Genomic DNA, 17,292 nt, shown 5'->3' with positions numbered 1-17,292 from the left:
TATGTTTTGATCTGACCAGTGTGCGAGTTATACCACGGTCTCCGGGGGAGCCGGGGGGCGGGGCGTTTCTTTTTTTTGGGGGGGGGGGGGGGCAAAGTTTAAATGCCAATCCTGCAACAGCATAGGCATAGGCCTATTATAAAGAGAAAGTTCGTTGCACACGGGTGCGATAGGTCTAACAGCTATATAGCCATATTTAGACGAAACACCCTGATGGATCACGTCAACAGATTTCCCGAATGGGCTACGCAAACTTCAATGAACTTGATAGTAAATAATCCACGGACCACCAATAATGTGTCTTCTGACTGTTTAATTTAATCAACTTAGAATTAGGCTACTCAACAACTTACATTGTTTCACAACCACATGGGATATCCTGTACACAGAGCCAAACACACGAAATAAGAGCAGCCAGCGGCTGCAACCATGAACAAATTATGGCAAAGCCTTTACAATACAGGGCACAACACAACCCTCTCCCTGCCTGGAGAGACGCAACGCCATACACAACACAACGATGCACAGACACATTCGACTACAGTGCTAGTGTGAACGAGCTTGTGTGAGTGGGTAGTGGGTGGAGCTGCGGGCAGCGTCCCCACGTTTCAAGCGCGAAAGCAGGCACTTTTTTCATGAATCATGAACTCAAAATACAATTTTATTTATCTGATTTTACACCTTTGAGGGAAAACCATGGTCAAAATATAATTTATTTGGCAATCATTAATATTTTAGAGCTCCCCCAAAATTTCACAAACCATGTTTCCAGGGGAGCTCAGGTGGCCACTAGGGGAGCCATGGCTCCCCCTGCTCCCCCCTAACTCGCACCCTGGATCTGACTAATCGTTTATTATAGGAAAAGACACCGTAGACAAGAAAGTATTAGACCTAACCGCATTTAAATACTTAGCTGACACATAAAATTATATACGGGCCGTATTCATCGCAGTTCAGCAAGCAGCTAATGGTAAGTTAATATACATATACTATAGTCCAGGGGTCTTCAACCTTTTTGGGGATGAGGGCTCCCGGAAGAACTCGAAATCATATGGAGGGCTACCCATTTGAAGCGAACAGCCCCTCACAACCTTTTATGCGAGGGTAACCCTCCTAAATAGTGGGTGATTTACAATGCAAAATTATCAATATTATGTGCTGTAGGCCCATACGCCTATATATATTTTAAACAACTGTATTTTCATCTGATTCTTCAATATTTTAATATCAATATGCAACACTACCAACATCTTGTTCAGTTTGTTAATTTCAAAGTTTGCATGGGGAACCTATTTTTTAACAACAACAACAAAAAAAATGTTTTGTGCAACTAATAATTTAGGTTAGCTAAATTTTTAAGGCATTACTCACCATTAAGAATTTTGAGGCTGTTTAAGTTCTGATTTCAGTGGACAACTGTTTTTTTTTTACATTTCAATAGCAATCACCAACACCACCTTCCCTAACTTATGAAGACGCCTTTTATAGTTATTGCACGTCTCCATGATCTGACAACATGTTGCGCCCGTTAGGTTAATTGGATCATGCCTAACGATTTCCAGCGCACACGGAGGAGAAAAGGCCCGTGCGCTACAGTAAAGCAAACGTTTTTCAGTCCTTGAACAATCATGCACGAACCGTATGGGACAAACACGGAAAGGGCACAGAACTTTCGCAAAGACATGATTCCATTTGCTACACCAGACGAGCAAGCTTGTTTTTTCTGCATGTGTGCGAGCAGCATGTATGCGCTCCACTTCCGTTGTCGATTGAATGGGAAAGGTATTCTGAGCCAAAGTCTAAAAGTTAACCAGCTAGGCCTACAACTTAAGGTATCACCACCAATATCAAGTTAATGTTAATGTAGTTAAGGCTACAGATTGTTGTCTACATACATTCTTAAAATGGTTCTTGTCTTTAAATGATTAAACACGTCACAACGGAGGATGTTTTTAGAGCATGATCTGCAGACGACTTGTGGGCTATTTTTAGAAGGTGCGCTGCGGGCACCTCATATGCGTCTCGCGGGCTACCTGGTGCCCGCGGGCACCACGTTGGAGACCCCTGCTATAGTCATTGCCTTATGCTAGAAGTATACTCGACGCACCCGACCTGTCGCGCGACAATGTGACGTCAAAATGACGTAATTTCCTGTGTCGCAAGCCACATTTCAGCCGCGCGCCGACCTGTCGGACACCGAACATTTTTTATCAGCCGCGCGCGCCAACCTCGCACGACAACTAGGAAGAGATTGAAGCCAAGCTCACGGAGCCAGTGTCCTTATACAGTCATCAACCACATAAACCACATTCAGGCATTATCATATAGCCTATCCAACATCTTAAATAAGCCCATTCATTTTTAAAACGACTGTAGTCATGAAGTTTGAATAATAGTAAGTTTGAAAAGTGGGAAGTTAACTTGGCTAGGCTGCAGCGAGAGTTGCCGTTTGGATGACTGATTTGTTTACAGTCGTGAACTACGTTGGATAAGTTAACGAAGTTACCAGTGAGAGTTGCAACAGGAGGATATTAGGGGGAAATGACTAGGACCGAGGCACATAAGTATTCCAGCAAAAGGTAAGGAAGAGATTTGTTTTCAACCAAAGGATATCTGCTAGACCTAAAAAAATATATATATCTTTCCATTTAGGGAGATTACACAAGCTCATCTCATAAACGAGATGGTAGGCTAATCCTTCAGTTGTGCAAGCTAAGTCTGAAATATCAGCAAAGAAGCTAGTTGCTACTGCCATTAACGTCAATGGATACCGTGCCTCCGTTCAGGAGAATACTGCAAATTGTGTCGCGACTACCACGCGCAAGTATACATGGTTACAACGTTCCCCGTGACGTCAACATGTCGCACGACAAGTCGGGTGCGTGAACTGTACCGGGGCCTTTAGCCATCAGAGACGTTCGCTCTCCCAGGTTACAGATAGGCTGTCGTCGCAGACGGCGAGTGTGCAGCGAGCCATGCAAGGATGTCATGATAACTCTACATATTTTTTCCCCCTTTACACTTTGTTGCTGGGAGGTTAGGGGAACGTTAATGCAACCAAATATAGTAAAGTTCCCTAAAGGGTAGGAGAACGTTCTGCTAACCAAAATAAACAACCAGAAAAAAACGTAGTATTTTCGTCAAGAAAACTTTCCTGGGGAACCTTGTGGCAACTTTCGCAACTTTCAGGCAACGTTTTCCTAACCAGGAAAAAAACGTTCTAAAAACGTTCTCCTAACCAGAAATTGTTAGCTGGGCTCTCGCTACTCCGAGGGCTGATAAGTCCTCGGTAATTAAGGTTTGTGTCAACTACAAGGGCAGGTTTTCACAGACAAAACAATACACATGCAGTGCTTTTAATTACAATTGTCTTTGTAAAGCATCTTGGTTGATATACAACTGTCATGTCATCATGGAATAAAACGACCCCAGTTGAAGCCTTACATCAGGCAAGAATGGGAACTGGTCTCCTCGCTTACCTAACATGTGGAGGCAACACAGTGATAAACAAACCCCTGTCCCAACCATATTTAAGAGTTTTTGCAGGCATCACATTCACCATTTCATTTTGTTTCAATAATTGGACATTGACTGGGACAACATGGAGGTGGACAGCCCCTAAACTAATATAATTATTTGCAAATCATAGCATTATGTTTTCATTTACATGCTGTCCCATTTTTTTTTTTTTTTTAATTGTAATTGTAATTGATTGTTTATTTGTCTTAATGTTAGGTGAGAATTGCATCCATGGAGTGGAAACCAAGAACCAAAACAAGGTCGGGGCGCTACAAAAAAATGATTTTGGAGGAAACCCCATCACGGGTGATACTTGCGGGGAGCAAAACTTATGCTGATCTGCTGTCAATAGGACAGCAGAAGTTCTGGCCTGATTCCCCCGACAGTGAATACACCCTTTGCCATCCTGATGGCAGCAAGTGGGGCAAGGACGAGTTCGAAAGTGAGCATTCAACTGTGGCCGAGATGACCATGCTATGGAAGAGAACGTTGTATGTAGGCCGAAAAGAATTAGGTAAATGGTTAAAATGGTTTTCTCTAGTCTTTTTAGGCGGCTTCTAAGCTAGAATTTTTTTGTCACATACAGCCTCCTGTGTACGGCCCAGGCTCCATTAACTGCGTCAAAAACAGCCTGGTCCAGCCTGGACCATTAAACATAACGCACTGTTAATCACCGTAAAACGTCAACATAAGTGATGTCACCCAACCGTGTCTAGAGAACGTTTAATATGGTGATAATTATTTTGATGTGAATGTTGATCATTTTGTAGTTTGATACTTTTGCTCATTTTGTCTATATTACAGAAGTCATTTTTGTTGACGACCAGACGTCATCGTCTTCAATGTTAGGTATGTTTAACTGCATGTCTGTCGACACTAAATGATAGAGGGAACTTTTTGAGGAAGTACTACAGATGGTACGGGTTGAGAATGCTCCTTTCTTTCCCGCACATCGGGACTCCCGAAGCATCGGGACTTTAATTAAAACTGCAACCGCAAGGGGGCAACATAAGACGGCCTTAATAAAAGGAAGGTTCGGCTCATACCGGAAAACACGGAAAAACCCGAAGACACCGCGCTGGTGACAAGCGGAGAAAAGAGACATCACGCTCGGCATGTCAGATTGCAGTTTCAGAGTTTTCGAATGTTTTACAGCGTACCTCACAGCTGGCTCTCTCACTCGACGTAGCCTATAACTCAGTCAGTCCAGCAGAGATGCCAGAGCAACGTTTTGGTCAGTGGAGAGGGAGAGAAATGCTCCGCATATCCGTCTCATTTAATCCGTCTCATTTAATCATTAAAATGAAGGTGATGACTGGCGAAATTATAATCAAACGACGTTTCAATAAACCATTGTTGAAATTAATGAAAATGGTTTTAGAAGCCTTCAATTCAACCTGAAAGACTCGATATAGGCAACCTTAGATTAATTCATTAATTCATTACGGTTACAAGACCGCATTCCCAGCAAACAATTAACGTTCTGCTAACTTTCACTAACGTTAGCTTTTGGTTCCCCTATGGTTCGTTTTTCAGCAACCTACTAATAACGTTTAGAGAACGTTATCTCCAGGTTGTCAAAACAAATAACGTTCCCCTAACGTTTTTACAACTAAAGAAAAAAACGTTATATTCTGGTTGAATCCCAGCAAGCAAATAACGTTAGCCGCTGGTTCTCCTGTGGTTAGTTTATCAGTAACCTTCTAATACCCTGGAGAGAACGTTAGCTCCAGGTTATCAAAGTTTCCCGAACGTTATTACAACTAAAGAAAAAAACGTTATATTCTGGTTGCATTTCTCTTTTCACACAACGTTGCTACTTAGTTGTTTTTAGGTATCTTATTTGTATAACCATATCGGTATTCTCTGGTTATGTGCGTGGGGTTGATTGATGAAAATCGCCCCAGAGTTTCTATGAGTTTCCAATTGAACACGGCCAGCAGCCACACTGCAAAGTCGGAATAATTTGTTGCAAAATCGACATATAGCCCTATTCTATTCTTCCCCCCTCTGTTGGATTGATATTCGGCCGACCAAAGCCAGCCCGTCAGCTAGCTATAAAGGGGCCAGCGCGAGTTGAGAAACTTTCATCTCGGTCCGTGAGTTCTGGGGTGTTGGTGTTTTAGCAGACTCAACCTCGCTAACTTTAAGACATTTGGATAACACAGAGATATAAAGTTACTTACGTAGGCTGGCTGTATGGTATCGATCACATTCTTCACATCTTCTCCATGCACTTGTTCCATTAAGTCCAACAGGCTTTTAAAAAACACTGTACAGGGTAAACCGGGTGGAAGAGCTAGCTAGCCATAGTCCCAGGCAGGCACACAACGATTTCATGCTAACTAATCTGACGAATAGTTTTGGATTAATCCATAATCGATTAGAATGGCAGAAATGCATTCATGTTTTTAAAGCTTTATTTGTTATGAAAATATGATGATGAGGACTCCAATGAATTATTTCTCAAACGTTGAGACTGCATCTTAAACAGCACAATGTTCCCGGGGGAGAATTGTTTTATATTAACACGTAGTCCAAGTTATAGCCTATACTGTGCTGTTCACTCAGCCTATCCCACAATTCCCAGTCCCAATTTAAAACAAAATAAACCAAAATCCATCATAATTCTGAACCGAGGACTTTTAATGGCATACGATGCAATAAAAACAGCCAGTTTTGAATGTTGAAACAGTGTGTTAGGCTAGCGCCTGCTCTGCTTATGTTTTGATCTGACTAATCGTTTATTATAGGAAAAGACACCGTAGACAAGAAAGTATTAGACCTAACCGCATTTAAATACTTAGCTGACACATTACTATGTTAACGGGTCGTATTCGTCGCAGTTCAACAAGCAGCTCATGGTAAGTGAAGATTCATATACTACTCATTGCCTTAGCCATCAGAGTCGTTCGCTCTCCCAGGTTATAGATAGGCTGTCGTCGCAGACGGCGATTGTGCAGCGAGCCATGCAAGGATGTCACGATAATTCTACATATTTTTTTCCCCCTTTACACTTTGTTGCTGGGAGGTTAGGGGAACGTTAATGCAACCAAATATAGTAAAGTTCCCTAAAGGGTAGGAGAACGTTCTGCTAACCAAAATAAACAACCAGAAAAAAACGTAGTATTTTCGTCAAGAAAACTTTCCTGGGGAACCTTGTGGCAACTTTCGCAACTTTCAGGCAACGTTTTCCTAACCAGGAAAAAAACGTTCTAAAAACGTTCTCCTAACCAGAAATTGTTAGCTGGGATTTCCGTGAATAGGCTATTATTGTCAAGGCGAAGACGAAAGAGATGGACAAGATGGACATTTAGGCTACATTTATGTTAGGAATACTTAGAAATGTGTAGGCCTATAGGCTATTTTAAAACGGAGGCATGTTCATTTTAACCGGCGACGCTGGGTAGCTACCCAGCACTTTATCACAGATTTTGTCCCCACCACTTTTGACAACTGAAAATAAAACGTATTTAACAGAAATATCTTTAATAGGCCTACATGCCTATCATGTCACTTTACTTATAACCGTAGGCTACATGATTGGAGAAGATCGCGCATTTTGTAACATTATAACAATGGATGGTCAGATATGCGATAGGGCAGTGAGGGTGATTCATTGTAACCATCGACTAGTAGGCCTAGCTCCGCAAAAGAAGTTTCTAGCAACTTAGAATATATGGATCTCGTTATGCATGTTCATGTTGATTCAGAGATAGACATAGACTACCGTGGGCTACTGTGCGTCAATATAACAGCATTTTATCATGTGGTGAATTAATGACTAACGTCAGTTTAACATGTCAGAACTTTTGATCGGCGTTTCAAGTGCATGCCGCGAATAGGCTAAATGAACTCGACTGACTGAATCCTTTATATTTCTTGGCTAAGTGCGAAGAAATTGACACTCGAACTGTGGCGTAAATGGTTGAGGCATCTTAATCATACGTCAGCGACCGGGGTTCAAAACTTACTCTACGAACCTCCGGAACCCATTAAGACAAGAGGCATTATTTTATTAAAAAGTTTTGCGATTTTTTTATGATTGCGATGTCTGCTGAAAAGTTAATATGTGAATTCGTGGTTCAGCGCACACACACACACACACACACACACACACACACACACACATTTTTACATTTACATAATAGGGCTCGGGCACACGCCTTGCATTCTAGGAATATCGCCGCCATTTGGTAGCGCACTGAACGTAATATCCATTCATTCAGATGCACAAGACAAGAAGCAGAAATAGTAGCGATTTATTCTTTTCCTCTTGCGATCGTGGGTTGCACTGTTACACCCCACTACACAGCAACATACTACCAAGAAGGCAAAAACTAAGTAACAGGAACACACTAAAAGGCGGGAGTAAATCCATAGTAATCCATAGTAAACTAAGGAGTGAAGCTGCCAATGTGGCTGTGCCCGCGAAGTTTTGATGTCATGATCCCGAGCCCTAGTGTCAGGAAGTGTCTGTCGAGAGAAAGGGGGGAGGGAGGCAATCGTCCAATGCCGCATACAGGTAGGCTATAATGTCTAGTGAACTGGTTAGACAAGTGTGGGGGAGGGGGAATGATCGCACAAGACACACTGTAAAAAATGACACAGTGGAAATGCAAGAAAAAATTGAGGCAATTTATTACGACTGAAAATATTAGGGGAAAATATAACCCTTTTATTTTCAAGAAAATAGTCTTAAAAAATCATGGAAATTTACTCAAATTATTCATGTATATCAAAAAAAAGTTGTGTAAAATATCTCAATGCAATTAAGCATATTCAAAATAAATCAAGGAAATTTCCCTGATTTTTTCTGGTTTATTTCACATGATAAAATCATGCGTAATATAATTGCCTCACTTATTTTGAGCAGTTACGCATGTTTAAAGTAAGTCTGTTACCATATTTTTTCAAAGGATGTGGTATGTGGTGTTTATACACAAATAGATAATCAGTATTTCAATTAACAACATTTATTCAGTGTACATTTAACCTGACATACAAAAGATGACCTTCCAAGACGACCGCAGCATCGTTCTACTCACTACACTAGCCTATATTGGCCAAAGTACTGAGTTGCCTGCCTTGACTCGCATATGAACTTGAGTGACATCCCATTCTTAATCCATATGACGTTGGTCCACCCTTTGCAGCTACAGTATAAAAGTTTCTATTCTTCTGGGAAGGCTTTCCACAAGGTTTAGGAGTGTGTTCATTTGAATTTTCGACCATTCTTCCAGAAGCGTATTTGTGAGGTCACACACTGATGTTGGATGAGGAGACTGGCTCTCAGTTTCCACTGATTCATCCCAAAGGTGTTCTGTTGGATTGAGGTCTGATGAAGTCTTCTTGAACCGCTGCCTCTCACTGTAGAGCACACAAAAATACCAAAGATCATTCTATGAGTCTGTACATATAAACCAGAATAGATTAGTACAGTACACTATATCATCACAGATACTTACACTGTACTCCTGGATTAAGTTTCCTGGTTTCTCACACAGGTATCGAATCAGCCCTTGCAAAACCATCTCTCTGCTTCTGTCAATGGAGGAAGTCTGAAATTGGTGAAATACAAAAATACAAAAATAAATGGTAGTCCTCCTCGACAAGATACAACTTATAGACTGACTGCCTGTCTATTTCTGTGTGTATACATGTGTGTATGCACAACCCCTCCCTCTTCCCCCCATGTCCATTTAATACTAATACTTGTTGTTGATTTAAAAATATATATATATATAAATAAATAACACAGGAAACTAAATGGAGACATGATAGAATGCCCATGCACAAACTACTCATGAAATAGTCTGCATATTGGCCTCTAAAATGTTGTATAGAAATACAAAAGTGTTCATACAGAGGCTGAAGCTTCATATGTAACGCTATTTGATGTCAGAGTGACGGCAAAATGAATAGAGTTATTACAGTAAATGGAATAGATGGCACTGGTCGTCTACGCTTGCAGATATGTTAGCCTACCCCCGCTCTGCATAGGCATCTCTCAGATGTTGGATGAGGAGACTGGCTCTCAGTTTCCACTGATTCATCCCAAAGGTGTTCTGTTGGATTGAGGTCTGATGAAGTCTCCTTGAACCGCTGCCTCTCACTGTAGAGCACACACAAATACCAAAGATCATTCTATGAGTCTGTACATATAAACCAGAATAGATTAGTACAGTACACTATATCATCACAGTTACTTACACTGTACTCCTGGATTAAGTCTCCTGGTTTCTCACACAGGTATCAAATCTGCCCTTGCGAAACCATCTCTTTGCTTCTGTCAATGGAGGAAGTCTGAAATTGGTGAAATACAAAAATAAATGGTGCTGTAGTCCTCATCGACAAGATACAACTTCTAGACTGACTGCCTGTCTATTTCTGTGTGTATGCACAACCCCTCCCTCTTCCCCCCATATCCATTTAATACTAATACTTGTTGTTGATTTATTACAGTAAATGGAATAGATGGCACTGGTCGTCTACGCTTGCAGATATGTTAGCCTACCCCCGCTCTGCATAGGCTTTTCTCAGCCTCACCTTGACGGTTGCAGCAGCGCCGTTCGACACACAGTCACTGAGCTAGCTAACCATAACCAACAGCATCAAGAACTGGCAGGTTTAATGTGCGATCCTCATGGACATGGTGGTCTTATGAGTGAGAAACAGTATCTGTTGCAGTTCTTTACTATGAGTATTATACACAAATAGTAATTTGCATTATAACACATTCCTTCGATGGCTTGCAAACGCCAGTCCCCTCGTTTCAGAAACCGTTTAGCTTGCTAGCAGCTAGCTGCTACTTCAAAGTCTATAAGCAACCAATAACTTCCTTACCTAGGATTTAAACACTCCATTTGTGCCCTGTCAGTAAATATATCTATTACAGATGTATGTGTTCATTCAAATAATCCAGATACGTGTAGCAGCTAAACGAGCCTCTAAATCCCCCCGTCATATAGCTAACATGTTAGCTTATTAGCCAACCATTTATCAAAGGAATAACCAGTTCCTATCATTTTACAAAATATCACCTACAGATACACGCACAGATCGAGCAGTGGAAAATATTTCTTTTAGAACTTACCTCGATTAGTAGATTTTGCCGATGTTGACAGACGACCTGCATGAGCCTTCAAATCCAGTCGCGGTGTGTGTGGAGAGTGAACGACTTGTGAAGTGGCAGTTAGGATGTTTGAAATATTTAGGAAAAGGGGCTGCACATTTACTTGTGAGAAATTGTGCAACTTGCCGCAATTATTTTAGGGAGCACTTTCTCTGCATTTTTTTCTCGTAAATGTAGTTGATTTATTTGGGAAAATACATAGTCATTATTCTTTTAAGGTGATTACTTAAGGAAATCAAGACATACTTCATTTTTTCTGTGTAATATCCGTGGCACCAGGATTCATTTTTTACAGTGCAATTGCTCTTCATGAAATGGGTAGTCTCACAGACGTTTGTCGATGTTTAAACGTAGCCTACTACATCACTTGCGAAATCGGACGTGGCACATAGAATTAGTAGGCTACTGGATTTAATATAGCATAGACTTTGTTCATCCTATATTAGCCTATATTAAAATGTAATGTGCTGCGGGGAAGCATTGGGGAAGTCAGTTTAAGTTGTCCTGTAACAATTTGCCTCTTATTATAATCAAGAGTATACAGCCACTACGCACATAATAGCCTAGGTTACGGGCGGATGCGAGCAACCCCATGCAAAAGAAGGCCTTAAGTTAACGGACTGAAGGCCTGTTTACATGTCAAACATGCATTAAATCTAAGAAACGAAAAACACAAATATCATGTATTGTGTCGTAAACAGTTAATGACTTCGTGGCCACTATGCGCAACTGCATCGCGCAGTGAGCTGAAGGATAGGAGGACCGACACTTATTAACACAAAGCTTTGTAAAGCACTAACAACCACCCCTCAAAGTTCATTGTCCATAAGTCCAAACAATAAGTATAAAAATCCGACAATCCAAAACGATAACGAGATCTCCCAGAAACGAAAAACAAGTTTGTTGAGTAGCCTAGTCCTTCCAACAATCTCAGCTTTTGCGTTTGTTAGATAAAAGGCATTCTGTCCTGCTGTATTCCAATGAGAAAAAATCATCCACAAGGTAGGCTAAGGGTCACGGTAATGCAGCATGCAGGAATCTATATACGCACAAAACGAATGAATGGATTATATCGGCCAAAACGAATGAATGGGTTGGGAGAGTCGTCTGGCTGTGTCAGCAGACTGCAGTCGGTCTCGAGGGGTTAAATAGCGCACGTACTTGAATTTTAATCTGAAGAAGACCACACGGTCGAAACGTCATTCCTTTGTGATAAAGAAAATAAAATCAAATCAAAAAAGAAGGATTTCAAGTGTGCGAACCTTTTTCCATTTTTTATGATTTAGCCTACTCTTGTTCTGCACCTTGACCGGGGATGTGCACAAACTTTTTTACTACACTTGAATTTTAAACCAGCTCTTCTCTAGCCTATATCCTATAGCCATACTTTAATAATCAGATGTTATGCTCATTTTTGTAGGCTACACCTCACCGGCAAGCACGCACGCAAATGCTGCTTTTGCACATCTACAATATTGGCCAGGCTATATAGAATAGGCTTTTAGGACTGTATTTTGCCTTCGTGCAACTTTAGTTGTGCTCAATCTAAATTGTCCAATCCAAATATTGTCAGTAAGGATAGGTCATATTACCAAATGGCGAACCTCGAAAATTATTTAGGATATAGAGCCGTGTCCATTACGCATGCAGTTATTTGTTAGGCTATTGTTTTATTTGAGTGTTTTTGTCTACCATGGCAAACATAGTTGAAACGTTCGCTCTAAACTTATGTTTTTCCAATCGGCTTTCACAATCAGCTACAGCTGCGCGGCGCGGCGCAGATGATCGCCATGAAAACTTGCAATGTCTTTACAGAACTGCTTTCACCTCCCCGAGTCGCGAACGCAACATGCACAACAACCGATATTTAGCAAACACATGTATTTCCAGCTCTCAAAACCGATGAGGTCCAGATCTCAGTGTCCTCATATAGCTGCCTACAGCCATGCATAGTAAGCCTAATGATAGCCTAATAGTTATGACATTAATATCCTATTAATGACCTCATGTCGGAATGGCACGTTGTTTGAAAAAAAAAAAAAGTTAAATAGGCCTAGGCCTACCGCCGAGTGGGGATATGTCGGAATGAACAGCGGATACCAGCTGGGTATTACATTAAGGCAGAGACTATTTGCACCCAGGTGTAAATAATGAACATTACTATTTACACCCGGGTGCAAATAATCAACATTACTATTTACACCCGGGTGTAAATAGTGTAATAATCATGCAACATTACTATTTACACCCGGGTGTAAATAGTGTAATAATCAACATTACTATTTACACCCGGGTGTAAATAGTGTAATAATCAACAATACTATTTACACCCGATGTCTAACATCCATGTTCTCTGTCAATAGGCCTGTGTATTTACCAGCTCTACAGTAGGCTAGGCCTAATAGTTTTGAACAGTTTTTAGCTGTTTTGCCATGTCTGGGTTACTTGGAAGTGATTATACAAATATTAGGGTAATGAGTGGTCATGTGGTAGCTTCATCAAAGACAAGCTACTTTAAAGAGTTGTTTTCTGAGTTGTCTTCCAGGCAGCGCTGCCACTGTTGACTTAAAAACACTTAATCCTACTCCTAACCTTAACCCTAACCTTAACCTAACCTTAACCCTAACCTTAACCTTAACCCACGCCTAAGCGCCTTCCAGGCAGCGTTGGGGGCTCAAAGTCAAAACTTGCAATGTCTTTACAGAACTGCTTTCACCTCCCCGAGTCGCGAACGCAACATGCACAACAACCGATATTTAGCAAACACATGTATTTCCAGCTCTCAAAACCGATGAGGTCCAGATCTCAGTGTCCTCATATAGCTGCCTACAGCCATGCATAGTAAGCCTAATGATAGCCTAATAGTTATGACATTAATATCCTATTAATGACCTCATGTCGGAATGGCACGTTGTTTGAAAAAAAAAAAAAGTTAAATAGGCCTAGGCCTACCGCCGAGTGGGGATATGTCGGAATGAACAGCGGATACCAGCTGGGTTGTAAAACATTAAGGCAGAGACTATTTGCACCCGGGTGTAAATAATGAACATTACTATTTACACCCGGGTGCAAATAATCAACATTACTATTTACACCCGGGTGTAAATAGTGTAATAATCAACATTACTATTTACACCCGGGTGTAAATAGTGTAATAATCAACATTACTATTTACACCCGGGTGTAAATAGTGTAATAATCAACAATACTATTTACACCCGATGTCTAACATCCATGTTCTCTGTCAATAGGCCTGTGTATTTACCAGCTCTACAGTAGGCTAGGCCTAATAGTTTTGAACAGTTTTTAGCTGTTTTGCCATGTCTGGGTTACTTGGAAGTGATTATACAAATATTAGGGTAATGAGTGGTCATGTGGTAGCTTCATCAAAGACAAGCTACTTTAAAGAGTTGTTTTCTGAGTTGTCTTCCAGGCAGCGCTGCCACTGTTGACTTAAAAACACTTAATCCTACTCCTAACCTTAACCCTAACCTTAACCTAACCTTAACCCTAACCTTAACCTTAACCCACGCCTAAGCGCCTTCGGGGCAGCGTTGGGGGCTCAAAGTCAAAACACAACCTTTCTAACAACTACTGAAGCCTACTTCTACTTAACTCTACTCATAACTGAAATAAAACCAGTAAATCTTTGACAGGTTCAAAAAGCACAAACTCTTATTTGCCTCGAGGTAACGTCATCTAAGAAAAAAGAAGTCATGGTGCGTACTTTGGCAGGCAAAAAAAAAAAAAAATTATCTGAGGTTCGAACCCAGCACCTCGAGCATGGTAAGTCAGTCACTCTACCGCTGTACTGCACCTCGTCGAAGAAGAAGGGGAGAATACTAATTATTGACTCACTTGTTGGGGTTGCTAGGTAACGGTAAACAAAACAAAAAGATCGTGTTTCTTGATTGTGCTTGCAAACGGACGGCTTTACCCGTTCACTGAATAAAGTTTGTGGAAATTTAGCACCACTTTACCATCTCAAATATAGTTTTAATAATCCTAACTTGTTAGATTTAGGTAGGCCATCTCCTGCCAAGATGGTCCCGCTATGTTGGATAGCACGCATTTCCGGTTTGGGTGCAAATAAGAAAATGCCTCCATTCCACGATTTACACCCGGGTGCAAATAATCACTCCGAAACATTAAAGGCTATTCGTTGATCTTATCGATGCAGTCCTTGCGGCCACTTCTCCCCATCGTAGGAAACTTTCTGCTTAGTGTTGACAGCACAAAGGCCTTCACGTTGTGTGGCAGTGCTTGCTTGCCCTTCGATCCATCCCAGTTGGTGGTTTTGCACCTGTCCCTGAGTTATAGTCTATATCAGTGGCGCCTGCAGGCGTACGGCCGTACGCACTGTGCGTACCTTGAGACTACTCATCAAGGAAAGAAAATTACCCTTGTGCGTGTGTATTCACATCAAATTGGCCTACCATAACTTCCCAACTATACACAGTATCCCATTAGCCGCATGCCATGCCATCAGGCTATTTACAATTTTCTATATGAAGTTTGTCAACACGTTATCAAAATTAACTTAATGCAGAGCTACTGTATATCCACGCGCACATATTTCATTTGAGCTGGAGAGATTACGCACGCAGGCGCGCAAGTAGGCTACTTGTTGTTTTCTTTTACTCGGCTATCTATTATGGTTATCAGAACACAATGTGACGCTAAATCACTAACTCAAAATAGGCTACTCATCGTGGATATCGCAAGTTCTTTTAAACAACGAAAAGAGAAAGAATGGAAGATGGAGGCAGGAAAGCTAGAGGAGATTCTAGATGGGCAATAACAAGCTAGGTAGACAATTTGTGTGCTTGTCGGAACGTTAGACTAGCATTACAACACTGTTTAACATCAGACGTTAATGCTTGAACAAAACTAAACGTAACTTAGCAGTAACTTAGATGTGTGTTGTCCAAATGAGTATTGTGTAAAGGATAATCAACGACGCGCCGTGCGTTTATAGGAAAATAATGCACGTTCGAAGTGGTAATAAGGACCCGACGCCGCAGGCGGAGGGCATACACTTCGATAAGTGCATTAGTTATAAACGCACGGCGCGGAGTTGATTATCCCGCTTATACCACTGCTACTATCACTTTCAAATTTCTAATTGTGTTATTGTATGTGGATGTTATATGTTGTAGGCTACTTTTTTGCTGACCAATGCACAAATCTAAAACCGAGAAACGGACAAATATTGTACAATATCAGCGAAATATTTTCGGGGGGGGGGGGGGGGGGGGGGGGGTTGATTGGTGTGCGTACCATAGCATTAATTCCTGCAGGCGCCCCTGGTCTATATGAGTAAGCGCTTATGCTCTAACCGCATAATAAAAGAAGCACCTGCAGCAGTGCTTATGGCAAGGCTATTAACACCTGTCACTGAGCTATGGACAACCAGTTATGCTCGAAAATTATCATAATAACAGACACACCTAATTGTATGGCTCTACGTTTAAACACATCAAATTAGCAAGCATTTCCGCAGCAACGTTTGCTTTCTTTTTCTGTCGGTCCGCGGTTGCTTGGTCAATTGCGCAGCAAATTGACCATTACATTACTTATATAGCCTATTTCTTATAACGAAACGCGAAGAAAAAATATGAGGACTGACCATCTCGTTTCTCCGCGTTTCCCCCAATACCATGGCGACAAAGAGAAATAAATATGATTTGACATTTAAGCTGATTGCTGACAAATTTGCCACACAATTCGGGAGAAGCAGCGGAAAGGAGCGCCACCACAAGCGCCACCACAAGCACAAGCACTTCTAGCCCAAATTAACATGGCAACGTTGCCTATGACTAAAGTGTCTACGTAGGCTAGTCCTACTAATATTACATTTGATTGGTAGCATGTTTGTAGTGCGCCAGTTTACCCATCCCCTACATCAAAACAGCTTAGAATCAATCAAAGAATCAGCTGTGTCGGCGTTAGGCTGTAGGCGATTTTCTATAACCATTTTCATTCATTTCAACAATGGTTCATTGAAACGTCGTTTGAATAATTTCGCCAGTCATCACCTTCATTGTTATGATTAAATGAGATTAAGGAGTCGACTATTGACGGATATGCGGTCTTCATCATTTTGAAATGCGGGATGAAACTTTCTGCCACCTGGTGGTTGTTTGGGTACATTGCCTTAGCCTCGAAAAAAATCGGCTTGACGGCCTGCGGGATCTCTTCGGGAGTCCCGCGGGAGAAGGTGCATTCTCAACCCGTACCCACTGTATATGTGTGCCAATGTATTTGGACTATTATTCAGTCTGATATGTTTTATGTTTTAGATGAGAGCGCTAAATCAGATGTGTGTGGACATTTTGCCAATGAGGTAATTACAGTGCATGCAAATGCACTGTTCTGTTATCCGAAGGCTTCTTCTTCTTCTTATTATTATTATTATTCTCCTGACTAAAATTTCTGCGTCTAATTCAGCTTCAAACGTGTAACGTAGAAACTTGGTTCAAACTTTATTACGTAGGTCTTGAAAATGAAATATTTGTATATGTATATTTCAATATGTACATGCAATGTATATTTCAGTTCTGTACACTTTATACTTTTTGAGATATTAGCAAAAATCAAGCTTATTTTCCCCCATTGACTTTGCATTGAACTGTGAC

General features: G+C 41.1%; 1 long non-coding RNA gene across 1 annotated transcript; it reads right to left on the bottom strand.

Annotated features, from left to right (window-relative positions):
* Window positions 1-8,493: 8,493 nt before the first annotated feature.
* On the bottom strand, window positions 8,494-9,768 carry LOC134094204 (uncharacterized). The gene is made up of 4 exons (XR_009940431.1): window positions 9,733-9,768; window positions 9,508-9,634; window positions 8,988-9,080; window positions 8,494-8,889 (listed from the first exon to the last, which is right to left on the bottom strand). It is a non-coding gene; the product is annotated as an uncharacterized LOC134094204 (long non-coding RNA).
* Window positions 9,769-17,292: the final 7,524 nt, after the last annotated feature.

Source organism: Sardina pilchardus, chromosome 10, assembly GCF_963854185.1.
Source record: "Sardina pilchardus chromosome 10, fSarPil1.1, whole genome shotgun sequence".
Lineage (NCBI taxonomy): Eukaryota > Metazoa > Chordata > Actinopteri > Clupeiformes > Clupeidae > Sardina > Sardina pilchardus.
This window is presented reverse-complemented; position numbering and strand designations above follow the sequence as displayed.